The sequence below is a fragment of the Procambarus clarkii genome, chromosome 52, assembly GCF_040958095.1.
Source record: "Procambarus clarkii isolate CNS0578487 chromosome 52, FALCON_Pclarkii_2.0, whole genome shotgun sequence".
Lineage (NCBI taxonomy): Eukaryota > Metazoa > Arthropoda > Malacostraca > Decapoda > Cambaridae > Procambarus > Procambarus clarkii.
Genome location: NC_091201.1, coordinates 10,871,352 through 10,893,569, shown reverse-complemented (window position 1 = coordinate 10,893,569; position 22,218 = coordinate 10,871,352). Strand labels below are relative to the sequence as shown.

General features: G+C 38.4%; 1 pseudogene; it reads right to left on the bottom strand.

Annotated features, from left to right (window-relative positions):
• Positions 1 to 1,339: 1,339 nt before the first annotated feature.
• LOC123763741 (transcription elongation factor SPT6-like) lies at positions 1,340 to 17,762 on the bottom strand (annotated as a pseudogene).
• Between the last annotated feature and the right edge of the window lie 4,456 nt (positions 17,763 to 22,218).

Sequence of the window (22,218 nt, the reverse complement as noted above, 5' to 3'; positions counted from 1 at the left end):
CACACACACACATGGAAAATGGCCGTATACCAAAGGACCTCTTGTATGGAGAACTGGCATCAGGAAGGAAGGAGACCCACCGGAAGACCTCAGCTGCGTTTCAAAGATGCCTGCAAACGCGACCTCAAGCAGATGAACATCGACATCAACACTTGGGAGGCAGCAGCTGTGGACAGATCTGCCACTAATGCAAAGGTCAGAAGGGAATCCAGCAATTCGAGGATGACCTGAAGAGGCAGGCGGAGGATAATAGACTTCAGAGGAGGTCTCGACCACGCACCCGCTTCAGCGTTTTATCTGCGCTCGCTGCAGTCGAGACTGACATTCTCGGGTTGGCCTTCTCAGCCACAGCAGACGCAGCATCCAACTAGACTACAACAACTAGACACCCAGGGCTCCATAACCGGATTGACGGATGCCTACTACTACTACATTTCCAATCAAATCCTGTATTGACTTCATTTACCATATTCCCCAATCATTTTTTGATTGAGTCCATTTTTCATTCACATAGTTTTCCTATTCCAATACACATTATTCCTAAACAATCTCCAGCTCAGTAGGGATTACTTAGCAGTGATACTAGTCACTCACGGCCTCCCTGTTATCAGCTGCAGATTTATTTCAAGAAAACATTCTCCAATGTGTCCACCAACAATTTATAATAGGAAAGAACCTCCACAGGAAGTAAGGTTCTTAACAGTGGGCTCAAAAGATGTCATTGACATCGTTCCATCACACCTCACCTTCTAAAAGAATTGGTGTCGGGTGCGCTTAGCGTCATTTCATTCGAACAAATACAGGATAAAAATAAACAAATTGATGTGTATTTCTCTAAAGAAATAAAGTGTATTATTTCTGACTAAATTGTTTCTCAGATCACAGCAAACATTTCACAGATCACAATGGTAGTCAGTCATAGTTGGAAACATGGAGTTAAAGGAACAAATCAAATTTGGAATAGTTATGCAACATCTCGTATGAGACACGTTGCATTTCTTTATAAAAAAAATATTTTTTTTTATCCAAAATTACAGCGTTCACATGCTATAAAACATGATGAATGTAGGTACAGAAAACTACATCTTTTAACTGAAGACTGCCCTGGTAAAAATACCATAGTTACGTGAACAATTTTTTTAATTACAGTACTTATTGTAATGATTAAATACAGTTCCTTATTCTTTAACTGTACAAATTATATATACAAACATACAATTTGAAGGTAGTGAGATAACTTTGTCATCAATACCAAAGACATATATGGCATTCATCATCATAGGGTAGTGTTTGGTCTCCACCAGTGCTCATGTTAGCGCGTGAATGGATGATGATGAATTTAACCATGGAAAAGGCGAGGTGTTTAGTTATTATATCGCGGAGTATTGCGAGATGTGTGGTCATCATATTGAGGAGTATGGCGAGGTGTGCGGACATTATATTGATTAGTATTGCGAGGTGTTGACTGGTTTCCAGCATTCCATTGTGGCGTCATCCTTCGTCTATTATGTCCATTAGTCGCACCGTTAACTTCCACCAAAGCATCTGCTGCCATTTTGCAATCCTTTTTTTTTGCTTGGCTGCTAACTGGGGATCCACAGCGAGATGGCTGAGGTAAGTGTCCAGTTACTTTGGTCATCATATGCTGAGAATATGCTGCCTCATATTGATGTGAGGGAGTTGGGTTTGATGGCACAAGTGTCTGTGTCCATTATATCGAGGTATGGTGGATGGCCCCGGAGTGGCATACGGTGTCATGAATGGTGTCTGATCTGAAGGTGTGTAAGGAGTATTAGCGTATTTTGAGAAACCATGAGAGAATCCTCCAGAAGTGTTGACACTACAAGGTGTATTAGTGGCTGCCTGGGAGAGGTTATGCAGCATTTGTGGATTTAGGTTCTGAGCCACTTTCTGAATTGTGAAGGCATCAACACCCATAAGATATGGTGTTGAGTTGCCCATGTATGACGTGCCTGTGGACATCATTCTTGGTGTTGCACCTGATAATGTTCTATGGAAATTCTGCTTAAACCAATTAAGTAGTCCGGCAAGATTTAGGAATTGTATTTTCTGCCTAAACTTCAAACCTTCAGGATTGACAGTTACAAATTCATGGATCACTTTCGCTCTTGGTAAATATGACATGAGAAACTTTCCTGGCAAATCCTTCCTAGGCGAAAAGATATACGGGATCGACTTCGGATTTTTCCTTTTCTCCTCTTTCAGTAACTCTGCTGCTTTCTCCTTATTGCCCATGATAGACTCCTTGTAATATTTGTGTTCAAGTATTTGTCTTATGTTACTGGCCATAGGTAAAATGTGTCTGGTAATAATTTCATCCAAATCATCAAATTCTTCATTTCCAATCCATAGTTTCTGACCAAGAGAAAAGTCATATTGCTTAGCTTGTTCCAGCACATCGATATGCTGACAGATTCCTGTTGTAACTTTCCAGGTAGCAGTGAGATGATTAATGCCTTTACTTGATGGTCGTATGATCACCTCTCCTTGCTCCAATTGCTGCATAACCTTTTCAGCTTCATTATAGTCAATGTTTCTGAAAGAGGGATGAACAATCACTCGCTTTTGATACCGACTTGCTTTTTGGTCCATCTTTTTCCTGTCCAAATTTAAATCTTTTTCTTCAGCCTCATGGTCATAATAAGTGTCTTTTGGAGCCTTCCACTTGTTATTTCGGTCCTGCAGGTCTGATGATCGTGACGTGAGATCAACTGAAAATTTATCAGGATAAATTTTCATGATACGACAAAGAACTAAACAATCTCGTCTCACTCTTTCTGCTGGATTTATCACCGTTTTATCCGACAAGTTTTTTATACTGATGAAACCTGATATTCCGTTATCTAATCGAACTTTAATTCCTATGACTGGACCTGGGCAATCACCGGCATCAAAGTGATTCCACACTTCACTTAGTTCAGGAAAATAATTTTTAAGACAGAAGGGACACTGCCAAAGACCTGTACCTTCAGTTCTGACAGGATAGGCATTATCCACTTGATCTCGACGGAGTTTGCGATGAATAAAATTTGTGACGGTAGCCTGAACAAGCTTACCCACATAAAAAGTCTCCGGCGACTCCTTAGTCAAGATACTGAAAACTTCTTCTGGCGTCGGAGACCTGTAGGTTGACCTAAAATCTCTGTATCTATGTTTCAGCTCACGTTTAATGTCATACAAAGTTGTGTTCTTCTTGCCAAAGCCCTGGTTCTGTAGTTCATTAGCAAAAGCTTTAAGATCAAGCTCACTAAGTTTCTCTGGAGTTTCTAAGATTTCCTTCAAGGCTTCTGCAGGTTCTCCATTTTCATCTTCATAATCTAGTGCATCAAAAACCATTTTTCGAGCCCAGTCATAAGCTTCTGGATGAATTCTGGTAGAATCTAGAACGTCTATATAATTATCACTGTCACCCAAAGCATTGGTGTCTATTTTAATAAATCCTGCACAGTTAATGAATATCTTTGGACCCATGTGGAAGTTCACAACTAACTGGTTCCTGTTTTCTAGACGATGATTATTCTGCTTCAAATTCCTAATAAGAAGGTTGGCCTTTCGTGGTCCTAAACCACAAACAAACTGGACCAAGTTCTGTGTATATGGATGTGCTACGGCACGATTTAGGTCGACCCCAACTTCATTAGTGCAGTTGACGAATTCAGTGTACAGAGCATCGAGTAGTTCCTTAGAGTTTAATTGGTCCTGTAGACTGTGGAACTTAATGTTAAGTAATTCTTCACCAGCATTACATAGCTGCGAGAATTCAATCAATGGATCCTGAACACGTCGACCAACTGATATAGCCTGCCGTAATAGTGGAGGGTAATCAAGGAAATCTGCTTCTCCTTTCTTGGACATTGCATATATGTGAGCTAGGTTATTGTCAATGATTTCTGTATTTATTTTAGGAAACCTTTCTTGTTTTTCTAGATCTTTGAGAATTTGAATCAGGTCTTCCTTAACCATGAGAGCTTCTCGAGACTGTCCACATATGGAAATAACATGTGGTTTACAGCGAGTAAAAAAATCCTGCATGCGCCTAATATCACTTTTTTTAGCCAAAGCGTCTCTTTCATTGTAAGCATTGCGCCGTTTGAGTAAATGTGGGAGACGAATATATTCACAACAATCACCGTCAATGTCAATGCAACAACCAAATGCTGCCTGGGAAAGGTCTGGAACAAATGCAATAGAAAATACTCTGAAGCCTTTTTCAGTATCCCAGTCTTCGTCTTCACCAGAAAAGTCTCCGGGGTTATAGGGTGCAATTTTTATCCAGTTATTGAGTTTACTGCAACACTTTTCCATCACGTGATCATTCGATTCCTGGAGCAAACGTTGAGACAATTCCCTTTTAAGATCTTCAATAATCCGTTTGTAGGCAAATTCAATTGCCTACAAACTTTCATGTTGTAAGTCTTAGTTGTACTTCCTTCAATGGTATCGGAAAAGCTAACGGTCAACAGTTTGTCTTCAACACCACATTTGAGACGAAGGAATTGGTCACCCTGTAGATCTATGACTGGTTTATCCTTTAAATATTAAAGTTCATAAAGTGAATGATGTTCATCAATGATGTTCACACCCTGAGGAGTGGGCCTGCTACTGATTCTGGCACGTTTAAAGTATACTTCTCTAACTGTGCGTCTTATTAAGGGTTCACAAGCCAGCTGCCAACCAACCATCCTAACAGCTACTTCAAGGACTCGCTCTGGGGTGCTGCATATTCTGAAAATATAAAGTTTTCATCATATTTCATGAGGAATACTTAATAAAAACTACTTTTAGTGTAATGAAGTAATAACTATTATAAAATCTACAAAATATTTTTTTTACCATATAGCTGAGATTTAAGGACATTTTCAGGAGTTATGTCCTCTTTTTATTACCCACATTCTTTAATTCAAATATATGGAAAACGTTGAACAAAAGGTGCAAAATTTAGGCAAAACCCCTTCATCTCTAGCCATTTGCACATTCATAGCGCAAAGGAATGCTAAAATTCTATCCATTTGTCTTAACTATATCCTTGATTTATTTTACACTTTCAGTAGGATGATGCGGTTAAATTAGTGAATTGAGAGTCCTTTTTTAGTGATGGATTAAAGCAGGAGTGAGTTTTTAGTCGTGTTTTGCAACGTTATTAGTACCAGAATTGAGAGGGTTCAGATTTTTATATCACGTTTTTATATCACGTGTTTATTTTTCGTGATTAGCTGTACGTGATTTCGTGATTAGAACCATTAGCTGTATATTTACAGATAAATCATTCAACTATCTCATTACTTACTTGGAAATGAGCTGCTTAGCTTCCCTCGTGGGGTCCTCTGGCCATTGTTGAACATCAAACCTCTGATAGTTATCACGTAGGTTCTCACCAAACTGCTCAGCAGTCAGGCCAAATTTATTTGTAAGTGACTCTGAAAGTTTGAGTTTGGAATCAATAACAAACAAAAATTTAAATTTTAAACAAGTTAATGGTTAAAAATGTGTTATGAATATTGCATATCAATAGTTACTTTGTTATGTAATATTGTTTATGCTAACAACTAGATAAACAATGATACAAACCAAATCTAAATTCAAATCACGGAATTTATGCTCTTCGTGGTTCGTTAAAGTGCACAAAAATGAAGATATATGAGTGTGCATATAGTGTCGTATCAGTAAAAGCAGAATGATTATTTGATCATACAGTTAAGAATATAAATTTTCATAAGAATATGATAATTAACTAATTAGTGACACTAATCTATCTATACGCCTTCTATGACAAATAATAATATTGAGCCCAATGCAACACCGCACGTGGACAAAAAATGGTAAGAACTACGACAAAAATTATATTGTATGCGTGCTATAAGAATTACGTTCAAAATATGCGTGGCAAGTCTGATGACCATTATCAATTCGATTGTCGCAATCATTAATGTGTCTATAATAATAATAATCGATAATTAATATAGTCGATAATGGTGGTCGAAACGTCGTCGTCTCCTCATCTTCTGGTGTGTGGTTTAATCTTCATAATATTCATGTCTAGCATGCAAATTATTTTTAAGTATAGTGATATTCTGCACATTTTATAATATACATTTATCAAATTTTCGTGTTAATCACGTGTTAATTTTCGTTATTTACACATATTTATCAAATTGAATATTTATCTTCAATATTACTGTATGAAACCAAAAATTTAAATTTAATCAGACACTGAAATAATTAAGTAAAATTATCTTGGCGACAATTCTCGCCCCGGACGAGGCTTAAGCAGACCGCTGACAACACCTGTTTACTGCTGCACTTCCTCACTCAATCCCGGCCATAGTATGTCATATACATATATATTTATTAGAAAGATTGTAATAAAAGTTTTTTATTCATATTTTAACATTAGAAAGAAAAAAATAATACTTCTAACAATGCCTCAAAGCAATATCAATGCCCCAATCTCAATCATCTCTTTTATGTTACCTCTTACTCATAATTTTTCTATATCTTTTCTATATCTCTATATCTTTTCTAGATATAAGATCTCTCTTATATCTCTCTTCATAAGAGAGGTTTCCTAATACCTGGCATCAATCATCCTTCTCTGTATGGATTCAAGAGAAAATATTTCAGTACTATAATATGGAGGCCAAACTTGAACTAAGTAACCTAAATGGGGGCATTGAAGCAATCATGCAAATAGATACTCACCAATACCAGCCTTCCGCAGAAGTTCATACTCGTGTTTTCGAACAACTCTTCTCAAAGACTCAGAGTCTTCCTCAGATTCGTGATTTTCTTCCTCCATTTGTTCTTCTATTTCTGTCTCCACCTCTTTTTCTACATCCTCATTAGCTCTCAATGAACCTTTCTTGTTTTTATTATTACCACTCTTCTCATATTCATCTGCATCCTCTGTATCCTCATATTCATCTACTTTCCTCTGTATCTTCCCATCCTCAATACCAGCACCATTTTGGTCCCGTTCACCATGATCATGCTTCTTAAAACCCCTAGTGACTCTTGGTGCTGTTCTCTGCTTCCTGTGCTTGGTATTCATGTGGTCACGCATTGATAGCTGATCTTTGCCATAGTGAAGCAGGAAAAGTTTGTAATAATCATTGAACTGTTCTGAAGTTTCAATCTCCTCAATTCTGGAAAATAAAACAAAATGTTTATCATCATTGTTTGATTTAAGGCAAGCAATAATATTTTTAAAAATTTAAATGCCATTTAACACCAGAATATTAGAAGTTATTTAGTTCCAGCGCCTATATTATTTATATATGCTCTTGAAAACTACATGCCTGGGGACCATTCAGGCTTGTTCGTACTTATATATGTTCGCACAAACATCCACGCGATAGTGTTATATAGTAACTGCTAGGATCATGTTAGGCTACAGTTAGTTGGCGCAAGTGACGAGTCCGAATATTGTGTAACTCTGAATAGAAACTGGGTTATTACTCCACCAGTACATGAATCCCCAGACTCATGTCATCCCCAGAGTTGAATAAATGCTTTACATAATGGCATGACGGCAAGTGTTTTACATAATGTAATATGTCATCTCACCTTACAATGTCCTCCTCCTGAAGAATGCGCATATTTTCTAGATGTGAACCATCTGGGTCCTTCGTGATGTGATCACCTTGGTATTCTCTCATTGACTGGAAGAGTGACCGCAAGTTCTCCTTGCGATACTTCAGTTGACACCACTGTGAAAAAATTTACAAGTTAAGTATTTAAGGGTTAGTGCATTATTGATTTGTGCATCTTTAATAATTACAATACTTATTCATCATTTATAATTCATGATATAAAATTTTAGATAATTCGTGTCAATCTGTAATTTATAATGGATACAAGTTCAGCATCTAGGTTGTCTGTCGAACCCTTGATGCTGGCTCTTTGCATTTTAAAGCTGCGACGTGCTTTATCACTGATATCAGACTAATTGGTTGTAGTTCAAACCTGTGCTGCATCATGATTAGGCACTTTTTCAATATATCATATACAGAATCTTTTAGCATATCTTAAAAAAAGTTCATTCCACAAATTTAAATTTTCTTAGAGAATAAAAGATTATTAAACATCAAATTTCGAACGCTTTATCTGATATAACTAAGTTGATATTTTTCATAAATGGTTTATCTGATATAATTAAGTTGATATTTAGTAACAATACCTTTTCATCCCAACGATAGATTTTCCATAAATCACGAATGTTTAATTCAGGGCAGACCTCTTCCTTCCTATAAAAGGCTATAAATGGAATTTCGAAGGTTTGGTTCCTCATCAAGTTTAGGGCGTTGTATATTTTCTGGATCGTATTAGTATCCTTGTGCGAGCCATGCCTTGCCTTTTCACGCCCCTCCTGTACAAAATAATGGTATTGTTGTATAATTTATAGCCGACGACTTTGTGGTCATCATCAATGGCAAAAACGCCATGAACCATACACAAAAAAGCCTAGAGATAATCAACAGGGAAGCGGAACGCATAGCACTGAAAATAAACAGCAATAATACCAAAACAATGGCCGTTAAAATGACAATTCACGACAACAGATTCGCAATACAAGGACACGAAATTGAGTTGGTTACCTCTTTTTAATACCTTGGAGTCATAATGGACAACCAGTTGAAATTCATTCGACAAATTGAATATCTTCTGCATCGAAAAAATGCCATCGTTGAAAACTCAGCTGTGTTCTTCCTGACAAGTCTTAGAGATAGTGCATTTTTACTAGTACTCAAAATGGACTACGTTTTTGCAGGCAGTTAAGTCACTCATTGGCTATGCTGCTCCAGCTCTTACATTACAACTCCACCTCAGTAATGGGAGAACCTATATAGACACGTCGAGAGAATCTAAGAATGGAAACCAACTTACCAGCGTAAGAAAACAGGATCAAACAAAGAATAGCCATCATAACAGCAAAAATTTTTGGAATCACCGTCAGACAGTCAATTAAAGAGAGCTTTCACAGATCGCTACAGAGAAACCTTCTATATAGAACAAGTGGATGGACGGATAATCTGATCTCTACAGAAAGTGGACCTGAAAGATTCCCCAAAAAAGGACTAATAAAAACAAAAGAGATGATAAACCATTAACATATTTGGCAGCTTCCATGGTAAAAATCTAGTCTAGATAATCATTGAAGGATTATCAGTTTAAACATCAGCATGGGACTCTCAGACCCTCAAAGCAGTCATAGAACAAAAATGGAAATTATCTCAAGACCAAACACCACTTTCATCTTCACAGATGGATCAGTTGATCAAGAAAGAGATATGCTGGGGCAGCAGTTCACACTAACAACCATGAAGCTTTCAGAAGCATCATGGTTGCATTGCATCATGGTTATATGCCCTGAAGGAGGCCATAAATTATGCAATTGCGAATAATTTACATGATGTCTCCATTCATATCGAATCTAAATCTTCGTTCCAGGCATTGTTATCCATCAGAGATAATATACAACTTATCACTGAAATCCTACATAAAGGAAAAGAAGCACACAATCTAGGACTGTCAATCAGTCACATTGGAATAGATGGTAATGAAAGGCAGACTAACTAGCAGAAACTGCCACTGCTCTACCTGCTGTACAGGTTCAAATACCTCCAAGTTTTTCACAGATTAAGGATCAAATCAAGAAGAAATACTCCCAACTATCAAAAGTCGCCACAGAGCGACTTTTACATAGAGCCAAAGTACCGGAAGGAAGACCCACTGCGATGCGGTACGGACAGCCACTGGGTACCAAAAAGATATCCAGAGACATTGCAGTAGCCATACACAGGCTCAGACTTGGTTAAAAGTGCTGCTGGGAGGTAATAAACTCAACAGTTAGTGTCATATTTGTAGAACAGATGCCACTATTGCATTATGTATTGGAATTTTGGAGGAACTTTAGCCCTGCGCATCAAATTGAGAAGAAATACATGTATATTCTTATTATTTATACTTTTCAACAAAAGCAAATTAACTACCTGATTAGATATAAATGGCCTGAAGAATGCATGGTGATAAATCCACTTGGCTTCTTGAGTCAGCTCTTTATCTGCTGAGCGATCGTCACCATCTCCACGGGTGCGAGTCACAGGTATCCGCCTCAGCTGGAATCTCTCGGGAATATCCAGCTTCCGGATTTGATGATCTTGGTCAGTCAAATGGCCTCGCTCTAATTCACTAGGTTCAAATACCTGAAAGAATAGCATTTATATTTGTATGCGTAATTAATGTTGCCACACACTCATTAACTTGATCTTCATCACCACCACCAACATTTTGTCTCCTACTTTCATAATGTAGGTCGGGTTGAGATTAAATGCCTCAAGCCAGGTACGACAGCCGCCTACGATATTCAGCAGCACTTTTCCCTAGTGCATGATCTAAAACTAATTTATATCCAGGTCCCCAAATTACTACTGAGACAGGTTAAATAATATTTGCTGCCTCCCTGCCCGAAAATCTTCTTGCAGGAGGTAAGTATTCTCATTATACCAAACAAGTAGAAAATAGGACTGTTTTGTTTTTTAAGATGAGAATGATTTACAGGTCACCATATCTTTCACATCAAGCAAGTCTTTCGCTTCAAGCCTTTCAAAAGGTGAGCAAGTACACTCACCTTTTACAGTGAGTGTACTGTGTCTTGTAACTTAACGTAAACAAGATTTAAACATTTTGGCCCTCAATAAACTGCATCTTTTTTCCCGACCACGAAATTCTTGCTCCATCACACTCACATGTAGTATGTAATATCTTGACCTTCTTGCCCTCAAATTAGCCAAAATAATCTTCGCTCTAATTTTATGTACAATGAACTGACCCACATGGACGCACTCTTCCTTCACTCTTAATTCATATCTTTTACTCATAACTTCCCACATTGTCTTTATTAACATATTCTACACAAACAACAGCCTCTCTCTGGCCGTTGTGAAAATATAAATGCCTTCCTTAATGATAATTACACAATGTGTGTAAAATCTTGTGGCTTGCAGTTGCTCCTCATAACATACCTCAAAGATAGTCTTCTTGACTTGATTCCCGCGATCCTTGCGACCTCGGGGATGCTCTCGTCCCTCATCGCCTTTTTCATCGTTCTCATGGTCATCATCATCATTTTCACGCTCCTCCCATTCTTTTTTTAATACAAAAAACATGAATATTACAACATAAGAAATTAGAGGGTAAATATTTAAGATCCTGCATGCAAGTATCGAATTTGTTATTAAATTAAAGAAAACTTTTTAAACTTCTAGTCAATATTATGAATATTTTTGTTGGGCAGCAAAATCTCCCATTGAGTGAATATGCAAGGCACAACGACGCTGATGGTTGAAATGTAGGTTTGATTGTCCACATCAAAGTTTTTTCAAATTGTTTTTCCAACTTAGAGAGAGAGAGAGAGAGAGAGAGAGAGAGAGAGAGAGAGAGAGAGAGAGAGAGAGAGAGAGAGAGAGAGAGAGAGAGAGAGAGAGAGAGAGAGAGAGAGAAAGAGAGAGAGAGAGAGAGAGAGAGAGAGAGAGAGAGAGAGAGAGAGAGAGAGAGAGAGAGAGAGAGAGAGAGAGAGAGAGAGAGAGAGAGAGAGAGAGAGAGAGGGAGGGAGAGAGAGAGAGAGGGAGAGGGAGAGGGAGAGAGAGGGAGAGGGAGAGGGAGAGAGAGAGAGAGAGAGAGAGGGAGGGAGAGAGAGAGAGGGAGAGGGAGAGAGAGGGAGAGGGAGAGGGAGGGAGAGAGAGAGAGAGGGAGAGGGAGAGGGAGAGAGAGGGAGAGGGAGAGGGAGAGAGAGGGAGAGGGAGAGGGAGAGAGAGAGAGAGAGAGAGAGGGAGGGAGAGAGAGAGAGAGAGGGAGAGAGAGAGGGAGGGAGAGAGAGAGAGAGGGAGAGGGAGAGGGAGAGAGAGGGAGAGGGAGAGGGAGAGAGAGGGAGAGGGAGAGGGAGAGAGAGAGAGAGAGAGAGAGAGAGGGAGGGAGAGAGAGAGAGAGAGGGAGAGAGAGAGAGAGGGAGAGGGAGAGAGAGAGAGAGAGAGAGAGGGAGGGAGAGAGAGAGAGAGAGAGAGAGAGAGAGAGAGAGAGAGAGAGAGAGAGAGAGAGAGAGAGAGAGAGAGAGAGAGAGAGAGAGAGAGAGAGAGAGAGAGAGAGAGAGAGAGAGAGAGAGAGAGAGAGAGAGAGAGAGAGAGAGAGAGAGAGAGAGAGAGAGAGAGAGAGAGAGAGAGAGAGAGAGAGAGAGAGAGAGAGCAAACTGCAATAATAAAATACACAAAATATAATGTCAAAATAAAAGATGTCTCTCCAATCCTGGAGTGAGAACAGGAAGAAGGAAAACTTCTCAGATTGTACATCTGAGAAGTGAGAATAGTGTGACATACCTAGTCTGCCACATTATAATTTAATTTACATTTAAATTTGACAAAACACATACCTTCATGTTGTTCAAAGTCCTCAACATGATAATCACCGCCGAATATTTCACGGGCAACCTCCATTCCACCAGGTTCAAGCATAGCCATCCTCTCCTGTTTGACATTGGGTGTCTTGTCATCAACAATGAAATTCTCTTCATCAGACTCTTCCTCCTCTGATGCATACATTTCAGGGTGCTGTAGAGGGTTGGAGAGCGGAGGCCCCATCCTCCTCCTCATCCTGTGGTACCAGATATTAAAGTTATGAATGACAGACGAAGGAAACAGAATCAAACAACTAATAATATTTAAGCAATAACGAAATATCTCTCATTAAAGTGTCAATTATGCAGGTAAGAGGGATAGACTAAAAGGCACACTCGAACTATTTTACTGTATTCAAAATTTCTAACCCACTAGAGCAGAACAAAGAAGAATGACCGAGAGATAGCATCACACACAGTGTCTCATAATAAACATCACACACTACAAACGACATGGAAGAGCTAAGGGAGACATGATCATCACATACAAAATTCTCAGGAGAACCGACAGGGTAGACCAGGTGGATTATTTAACATGTGATGAATACGCATAAGAGGATACAGGGGGAAGCTGCGTATCCAAACAAGCCACAGAAACATTAGAAAAAACTCTTACAGTGTCAGAGTTGTTAGTAAATGAAAATAATGTGGTGGAGGCTAAGTCCACAGTTTTAAATGCAGTTATGATAGAGCTCGAGGATCTTAGGAAGCAGTGCTCGAGAAGCACTGGGATTAATAGTTGAGGGGCGGGAGCTTAATCCCCTCCAACACAACTAGGGTAAGGTGAGTACACAGGGTACCTCTTAATAAACATCGTCAGAAAACAAACAATTTATAAACACTGCTTATGCATATAAAGTGGCACTGAATACAACATAAACTCCAGAGATTTACTTACGTCTGAACCGTCGAAGATCTCTCTTCGAATCTGACCCTGCACATCTTCCTCTTCTTCGTCAGATTCTTCATCCACAATCCTCTTCAAACGCTTATACTTTCTCTGTGAAACAAAAATTCAAGACATATATACATTAATTCATAAACAAAAAATTGTCATGAAGACAATCTATAGTACTATGCTAGTATTATAGTTCTTATTTAGTATGTTAGTAAATTTAGTATCTTATTTAGAGATTTAGTATGTTACACGCTCACGAAACAATTCAAATGATTCAAGGGTTTGGTTATACCTTAGATGATGAGACTTACTTAGGTTATCATTGTAGCACAACCTCCAAGTCAGTGAGGCAGCCAATATTATGAAGCAGTCAAACGTTTAAAAGTACAACTTTTTTTTATATATTGGTCAACCCTTTTTTAAATGAACATTTTTTTTAAATTTATTTAAATCTAGTAAGATCTTGAATTTACAAGACAGCAGAATTGGTTTTTGCTATAATTGGAATCAGCATATATTTCTAGGAAAATTTAATCAAAATTTTGACTAAAATTTTACCATAAAAATTGTATAAGTGTCCAAAACTTATTTTTAAAACATTCACTCTGAAAAATACTGTATACTGTGTATTATATAAATACACTTTTATATAATTGAAATATAAATATATTAAATATATTAGATATATATCAGAAATTAATCTTAAATTATATTTCTCTACTTATATATATGCCAGCAGAAGCAATAATGGTTTCCCAATTTTGTTTCTAATTCATCTAAACGGTGTGAAATTCAAGTTCTTTTCATTCTTTAAAACACAAAAATGCAAATTATCTTTTTCTATCCTGTAAAGAAACTTGTATAAATATAAACAAAATATATATTACAATAATTACTGGAGAAAACTAACCTTTCTGTCAAGTTTCATACCAGTGTTCTCCTCAATAAGATCAATATCATCATCATCGAGGTAGTTTGTTTTATCTTCATCGTCCTTCCGCCGTTTTCGTTTGCCATACTTTTCATTGTCTGACTCCGAACCTCCTTCATCATCCTCTTCATCGTCGTCGTTAATGAAGTCTTTATTTTCTTCACGAATTTTCTCTTCATCTATCAATAAATAACCAGAGATGAATGCGATGAAAGTTCTTTAGTCTTATTGTATTGTTCTTATTAGTTTTACTTAGTTTAGTTCATTTATTATGCAGCCCATAATATAGATTACAGAGACACATAATGGGCTTAAGGAATTAACCCCACAGTTCATTTAGCTAAGCAAGTTAAAATATTGATGAGATAGTTCAAAAATTCAACAGGCTCCAGAACGACCACCTTTGCAGTTTTTAAATTAAGCAACTGACATTTCTGACAACTGACAACTTCCTTCATTTCTTGAAGTTTTGAAGGTCTGGCATATTTCAAAATGCTTTATGGTATAATAACTTGGAAGCACAGAAGCAAGGCTTTAGGATATAATAACTTGGAAGCACAGAAGCAAGGCTTTATGATATAATAACTTGGAAGCACAGAAGCAAGGCTTTATGGTATAATAACTTGGAAGCACAGAAGCAAGGCATAATGGTATAAAAACTTGGAAGCACAGAAGCAAGGCCATATGGTATAATAACTAAGCAATGGGAAGCTTCTGAGCCCACTAACAGTACTGTGATTGATGTCAAGTCACCTAGTTTCATTTTCAACACTTAATAACAACTAAGGTATAAAACGTAGTATTTTTAATAAATATTTTATATCTGTATTTACTAAAGAGGAACTTGACGATATGCCTTCAGCCGAACAAGTCTATGTGGGTGGGGACGAGGACTGGTTGACTAGTTTAGCAGTTACCAGGGAGGTTGTAATTAAACAAATAGTAAAACTCAAACCAAACAAATCCCCAGGGCCGGATGAAGTGTTTGCCAGGGTGCTTAAAGAATGCAAAGAGGAACTTCGCGACCCACTGTCTACCATATTTAATAAATCAATAGAGTCAGGCAGAGTGCCAGAGTTTTGGAAAGTTGCTAATGTGATACCAGTTTTTAAGAAAGGAGATAGATCACTTGCGTCAAACTATCGGCCAATTTGCCTAACGTCTATTGTGGGAAAGTTACTCGAATCGATAATTGCAAATAAAATTCGTCTTCATCTTGAAAAAAACATAAATTAATAATTGAGTGGCAAATGTTTTTATAAATGGCCGTTCATGCTTAACAAATTTGTTATCTTTTTATTCTAGCTTAGTTGAGGCAGTTGATAGTGGTAAGGACAGTGATGTTGCGTATCTTGACTTTAGCAAAGCTTATGATACAGTGCCACATGAAAGACTGATTAAAAAGATAGAGGCTCATGGTATTGGGGGTCCTATATTAAGTTGGATTAGGGCATGGCTATACCAAAGGAAACAGAGTTAGTATAAATGTGGGTTAAGTCAGAGTGGGATAATGTTGTTAGTGGAGTGCCTCAAGGCTCTGTCCTGGGACCTCTGATGTTTATAATATATATAAATGATTTAGATTAAGGTTTGAGTAGCAACATCTGCAAATTTTCCGATGATACAGAAATCGGTAGGGTAGGTAGGGAAATTAATACGGAAGAAGACTCACTATCACTTCAAGTTGATCTAAATAGGGTTTTGAAATAGTCAAAGGATTGTCAGATGCAGTTTAATGCTGATAAATGTAAAGTTCTGAGTCTAGGTAATGATGGTAGAGTTACAAGATACGAGCTTGATGGTGTTGATATTGCGAAGATGGATTGCGAAAGAGATCTGGGAGTTATGATTAGTAAGAATTTAAAACAAAAGTATAAATGCATGAATGTTCGTAATAAGGCAAATAGGACAGTGGGATTTATTAATCGAATCTTTAATAACAAGACACCTGGTGTGGTTCTTCAGCAATATCTCTCTCCGGTTAGGCCCCACTTAGATTATGCTGTTTAGTTTTGGTCGCCGTATTACAGAATGGATATAAATTCACTTGAACGTGTCCAGCGTAGGATGACTAAGTTAATTCCCCAAATTAGAAATTTTTCATATGAAGAAAGATTAACAAAGCTTAAATTGCATTCACTGGAAAGGCGAAGAGTTAGGGGGTGACATGATAGAGGTTTACAAGTGGATGAATGGACACAACAAAGTAGATAATAATAGGGCATTAAAAGTAGCAACACAAGACAGAACACAAAACATTGGGTATATATTAGATAAATTTAGATTTAGAAAAGACTTGGGTAAATACTGGTTCGGTAACAGGGTTGTTGATTTGTGGAACCAATTACCGCGTAATGTGGTGGAGGTGCGGTCCCTCGATTGTTTCATGAACATGTATAAGTGGGCTTGGGTGGTTATAGATAGGAGCTGCCTCGTATGAGCCAATAGGCCTTCTGCAGTTGCCTTTGTTCTTAACTACGTCTCGTTAAAAATGACAAATATATCAGAACATTAACAATACATTTATATCATACATTTATATCAAATTATTTAAGATTGCTGAAAGCAGATTGCTGAAATAGAGGGATTTCAAAGAACATATACGGCATAAATAAACGAGATAAAGCACCTAAATTATTGGGATACGTCCTAATAATTCATTGACAAAGTGATCTTAATGCTCTCCAAATGTACTCGATAGAAAGAGAAAGGAGAGATATCAAATGATATACACGTGGAAAATACTGGAGGCCCAGGTCCCAAATCTACACAGTAAATGACAAACTGGAGTAATTGACATGGAAGAAAATGCAGAATACAACCAATGAAGAACAGGGGGGCCATATGAATAACCCGAAACCACTGAATAAACATGAGAGGTCCACGGTTGTTCAACAACCTCACAGCCATAATATTGACGGATATTTTTTAAAGATAAAACTAGATAGTTTTCTTCAAGAATTGTTGGACTATGGTGGATATGTGGTACGCTCCAAGCAACAGACCGTTGGACCAAGCTCTCAAAATTCAATCATGGCCTCGCGCCGGGTTTGAGGAGTAGAAATTCTAGAACCTCATCAGGTATGGATGAAACAAATTCATAGTATATATACAAAGTCTTGGAATCAATGAGAACTTTCACATTCACATTCAGCACCGCTCCTGTGCCAGGAAAGTCCACTACGGGCTCACCATAGCCCGTGCTACTTGCCCCGCTTCTGTGCTAGGAAAGTTACGGGCTCACCATAGCCCGTGCTACTTATAACTTGTTCCGAGTAGCTGAATCTATAACAACAACAACAACAACAGCATTGAGAACTTTTGCATCACTTACCATCGTCATCATCCTCTTCAGAAGAGTCATCTATAACTGTTTTTAGTTTTTTCAATTTTTTCCTTTCATTTTCTTCATTTTCTTCTTGCTCTTCTTCACTTTCCTCTGCTTCTGAGTAAATGAACAGGGACATGATTGGTGGTCTCTCTCTCTCTCAAGTCCTGAAGATACAAGAACATTAAATTAATAGCTTTAATTTTGTTCTTATCATATCTAACATACTGATATGGAAGTTTTTTTTTTAATAACTGATCCTCATCTATATAAATAAAAATGGAAATGTTCGTTTGTTCAAAATCGCTAATCTCCGAAAGTTCCATTCGCCTCCGAGCGGATTTTTATATACATATTATATAGATGTAACCTCTGTGGCTGGAAAAAAAAATGTTTTTTTTCTTAAAAACTGTGTTTTTCATGTAAGAGAAATCTTCGTAACCTTTTTACCGATTGCTTTGAAATTTTGACACAACGTTGCATTTAAACAGGCTAGTGTTTTTATATACCTACTATATACATGCCTCATCTGTGACAGGAAAAAAACATGTTTTTTTTTTAAACAACGCTATCTGTAATATGTAGGAGCAACACATGCTGTAATCTCCATATGTTCTTCACCGATTGCTTTGAAATTTTGACACAACATTCCATTCGAATACATGCATGTTTTTATATACCTACTGTTTAGATGCCACACCTGTGACCTGTAAAAACATGCTCTTTTTGAAAAACAGCGCCATCTGTTGCACGCAAGAGCAACACGCGCTATACAAAATATGTTACGATTCCATTTCAATGTTTCCGATTGCATTAATAAATTGAATTTTCATAGATTTTTATGTTTTTTCATTTTGATTTAATTATTTTGTGTGACATTGCGTTGGAATTGAGCTGTGTTGTTTACCATACCGTTCATTTCATATAGTTTATCTGTAGATATAGTTTATCTGTTTCTTTTTTCATTGTTTTTCATTTCGTTTTTTTAAGTTCTTCTCAATTTTCAGTGCAATTGGTGATGAAATTGAGCTGTGATGATTGATCTGCGTTTTAATTGAAATATTTGTTAGTATTTTGTGTTTTTGTTTTGAAAACAAGAAAATTACAAGTTTATTTCACAGTTGCAAATGTGCAACACACACAGCTATGAATCCACTGGCTACAACGTTAACTGCTTTCTTCACGTTATGTACAAATGATGCGTTTGCGAAACTGCTGAATTCGGAAGTGCCTACGCATTACAAATGGAATGCCAGTAGAAAATCATTTGAATGACACAAACGAGGAGAGCAAGTCGACGGACAACTTGGCATATTCAAATAAACTACGATAGGCAGACTGTACACTGTGCATCCCAATCAAGATTAATACTTCTTTCTTCGCAGGTGTTGGTAAATGTGCCAGGTCCAACGTAGTTCCAGCCATTGAGATTTGTAAACGGCATAACACATGCCACTTCCCGTAGTGCATATCAAGCTCTGAATTTATTGGATAACGACCGACACTGGGATGTATGCATTAACATACAAATCAAATTCGTGTATTGTTTGCAATCATAATGACCACCTGCTCTCCATCATCCCCAACAGAGCTATGGGAGAAATATAAATCGCACATGGCTGAAGATATTATCCGTCAAATACGCAAGAAAAATTCAAATACGAACATGAATTACACAGCAAAAATCTACAATGGAGCGTTGATAGTGATTTAAGATTTGAACTTAGAAATCGCGAACAAAGTTCCCAATCAATTGGAAATGCTATCACCTGATGCTGCTTTGTTCCACGTAGAATTGCGTCGTGAGCAAAATTACAACACGGGTGATCTCTTGTCGTATGTGCAATCAAATATTCCTAAGCTAATGCTTGAGCGAAAAGGCATTTACAATCAAATAATTCCAACTGTCTATAACGGGGTTTGATAAATCATCTCAGATGCGCCAAGAAGAACTGGTAAAACCTTCCTAATTAGACTGATTCTGACAGCATTTCGATTCCAAAATGGCAATAGAATAGCTACGACGTTGCTACCAGGTGGAAGAACTGCTACTACGGCTTTGAAACTGCCATGGAACATGCAATTCATGGAAACTCCCACGTGCAACATTTCCAAAGCATCCAGCATGGGAAAAGTATTGCAGAAATGTAAACCAATTGTTGGGATGAATGCACAATGGCCCACAAAAAATCGCTTAAGGCTCTTTTTCGATCATTGCAAGATTTGCGTGGAAACATCAGACCATTTGGGAACGCATTAACATTGCTTGCAGGAGATTTCAGGCAAACATTACCTGTAATCCCTCGATCAACACCAGGGGAAGTAAAAAATGCTTGCCTGAAATACTCTACGTTAAGGTGCCACGTAAAGACGTGAAAATTACCTACAAATATGCGTGTCCAGCTGCAAAAGGATCCATCAGCTGAGATATTCTCCCATAAACTTCTGGAAATTGGGAATGGAATCGTGTTGGTTGATATGACCTCAGGACGAATTTCATTGCCTCATAACTTTTAAAATTTAGTGAAGTCAAAAGAATAATTGGCAGAAAAAGTATGTCTCAATATTCAAATCAATTGTAGGAATCACGATTGACTGAATGAATGAGCTGTTCTTGCGGCCAGACAATCTCCATATCACAACAGACAATGGAACAAAAACAAATATTATATACCCACATGCATTGTGAAATTAAACATTAGAAACGTGCGATTTCTCTTTTCTTTCTTTTCTATTTAACCTGACTGAGCCACAGGAATTCGTGGGCGACTAAAGAGTCTAAATCCTTACTCCCTTGAGCGCAGGCGGGAGAGATACATAATAATTTACACGTGGAAAATATTAGAGGGGCTGGTCCCAAACCTGCACACAGAAATAACATCACATGAGACCAGAAGACATGGCAGGATGTGCAGAATACCCCTGTTGAAAAGCGGAGGTGCAACAGGTACTCAGAGAGAACTCTATCAACATCAGAGGCCCGAGACTGTTCAACACGCTTCTACTACACATAAGGGGCATAACTGGCAATTCTCTCACAGTGTTCTAGAGAGAACTGGATAAGTACCTCCAAAGGATACCTGATCAACCAGGCTGTGACTCATACGTCAGGCTGCGAGCAGCCGCGTCCAACAGTCTGGTTGATCAGTCCACCTGGTCGACGACCGGGCCGCGGGGACGCTAAGCCCCGGAAGCACCTCAAGGTAGGTAACCTCAGTCAGCTAGTTTTAAATAAACTAGCCGACTGCTAGTACTAGCCGAGTACAGCTAGTTTTAAATAAACCCATAGCTAGCCATCGTAACCGAAATTACCGTAATCTTTTGTTTCAATATCAATATAATGAATTATATCAAATGAATATTAGGAAAAATATCTATCGATTCATTACAACGGAATGAATGAACAATTGAATGAAAAAAATTTTAAACATTTATAAAGCCATGTTGTGAATCATTCACTAATCCATGTTTCTGAAGATGAAAACGAATGGTACACACAGTAACCACAATAGCGTGATATATCTGTTACGAACCCGATTCCATCGTCGGAGCATGGAGCAGCGACGTCAATGCCACAAAGTCTGCTCCTGAAACCCCCACAAATTGGACGACGCCATCTAGTGGTGACAGGATTATACCAGCATGAGGCGCTAGATTCCTGTCCTAGTCAGCTCGAGAGGTAGCTGGTGCTGACCTCTGGTGAGGTGGCGCCTAGAAAATCAGTGCCATCTATTATAGGAGGAGAAGTTGTATGTCTATGTCAGAGTACGTAAGTGACGTTTCATAGTGTCCCATGTACTGATGACGTGTCTGTATCCACAGAGTCGACGTAGGGCTGCTGTGGTACGAGGACAGTCAGTCTTCCCAGCACAGCCAATAGCTCTCTACTCCATTCTGCTTTACGGAAGTAGTGAGCCGCCGCCGGAGAAAAACTGTGTAGTGTTCTACTGTCGGCCTGTGAAGTGGCAGTGACAGAATTCGGTGTACCCGGGACTGGCTAGCGGAAGAGACGACTGACAGTAAGGTGCCAGCGAGTTGCAAGAAGCTCCTGCCAGGGGTTTGGTACCCTTGTAGTTGTACGTGAAGAGGCCCAGCAGCGTGAGGCTGATGTTCTCTGCCAGCTCCAGGCTGAAGAGTGATTGTGGGCGTGCACGAAGAGTACCATGTGAGACTGTGTTTTGACTGTAGACCAACGAGTCTACCCTGACTCGTTGGTGTTTCCCAGTACTGGTTGAGGACGGTACTGGAAACTCAGGACGGTCGAGGAAACACGGTTGCTGACAAGACTGCATCGATTGAGCTTCGAGGAGAGTTTAGTGTCCTATGAGAGAGACACTGGTGTACATATTAAGTGTAGTAATACTTCCTTTAGGATTATATATGAGGTGATGGGAAGTGATTATATATGAGATAATTGATGAACTGTCGTATTCAATGCACCTCCACCATTGTGTTTTACTTGCATTACCGAGCTCACTCCTTGAAAGCCACTACTAACTTGGGGCCGGATACGAGAATTTTAGTTCCACCAGCAAAGAACCCGGTTGCAACGTAACAATATCAAATGAACAAATCGACAAGGGCCGTGATGAGGG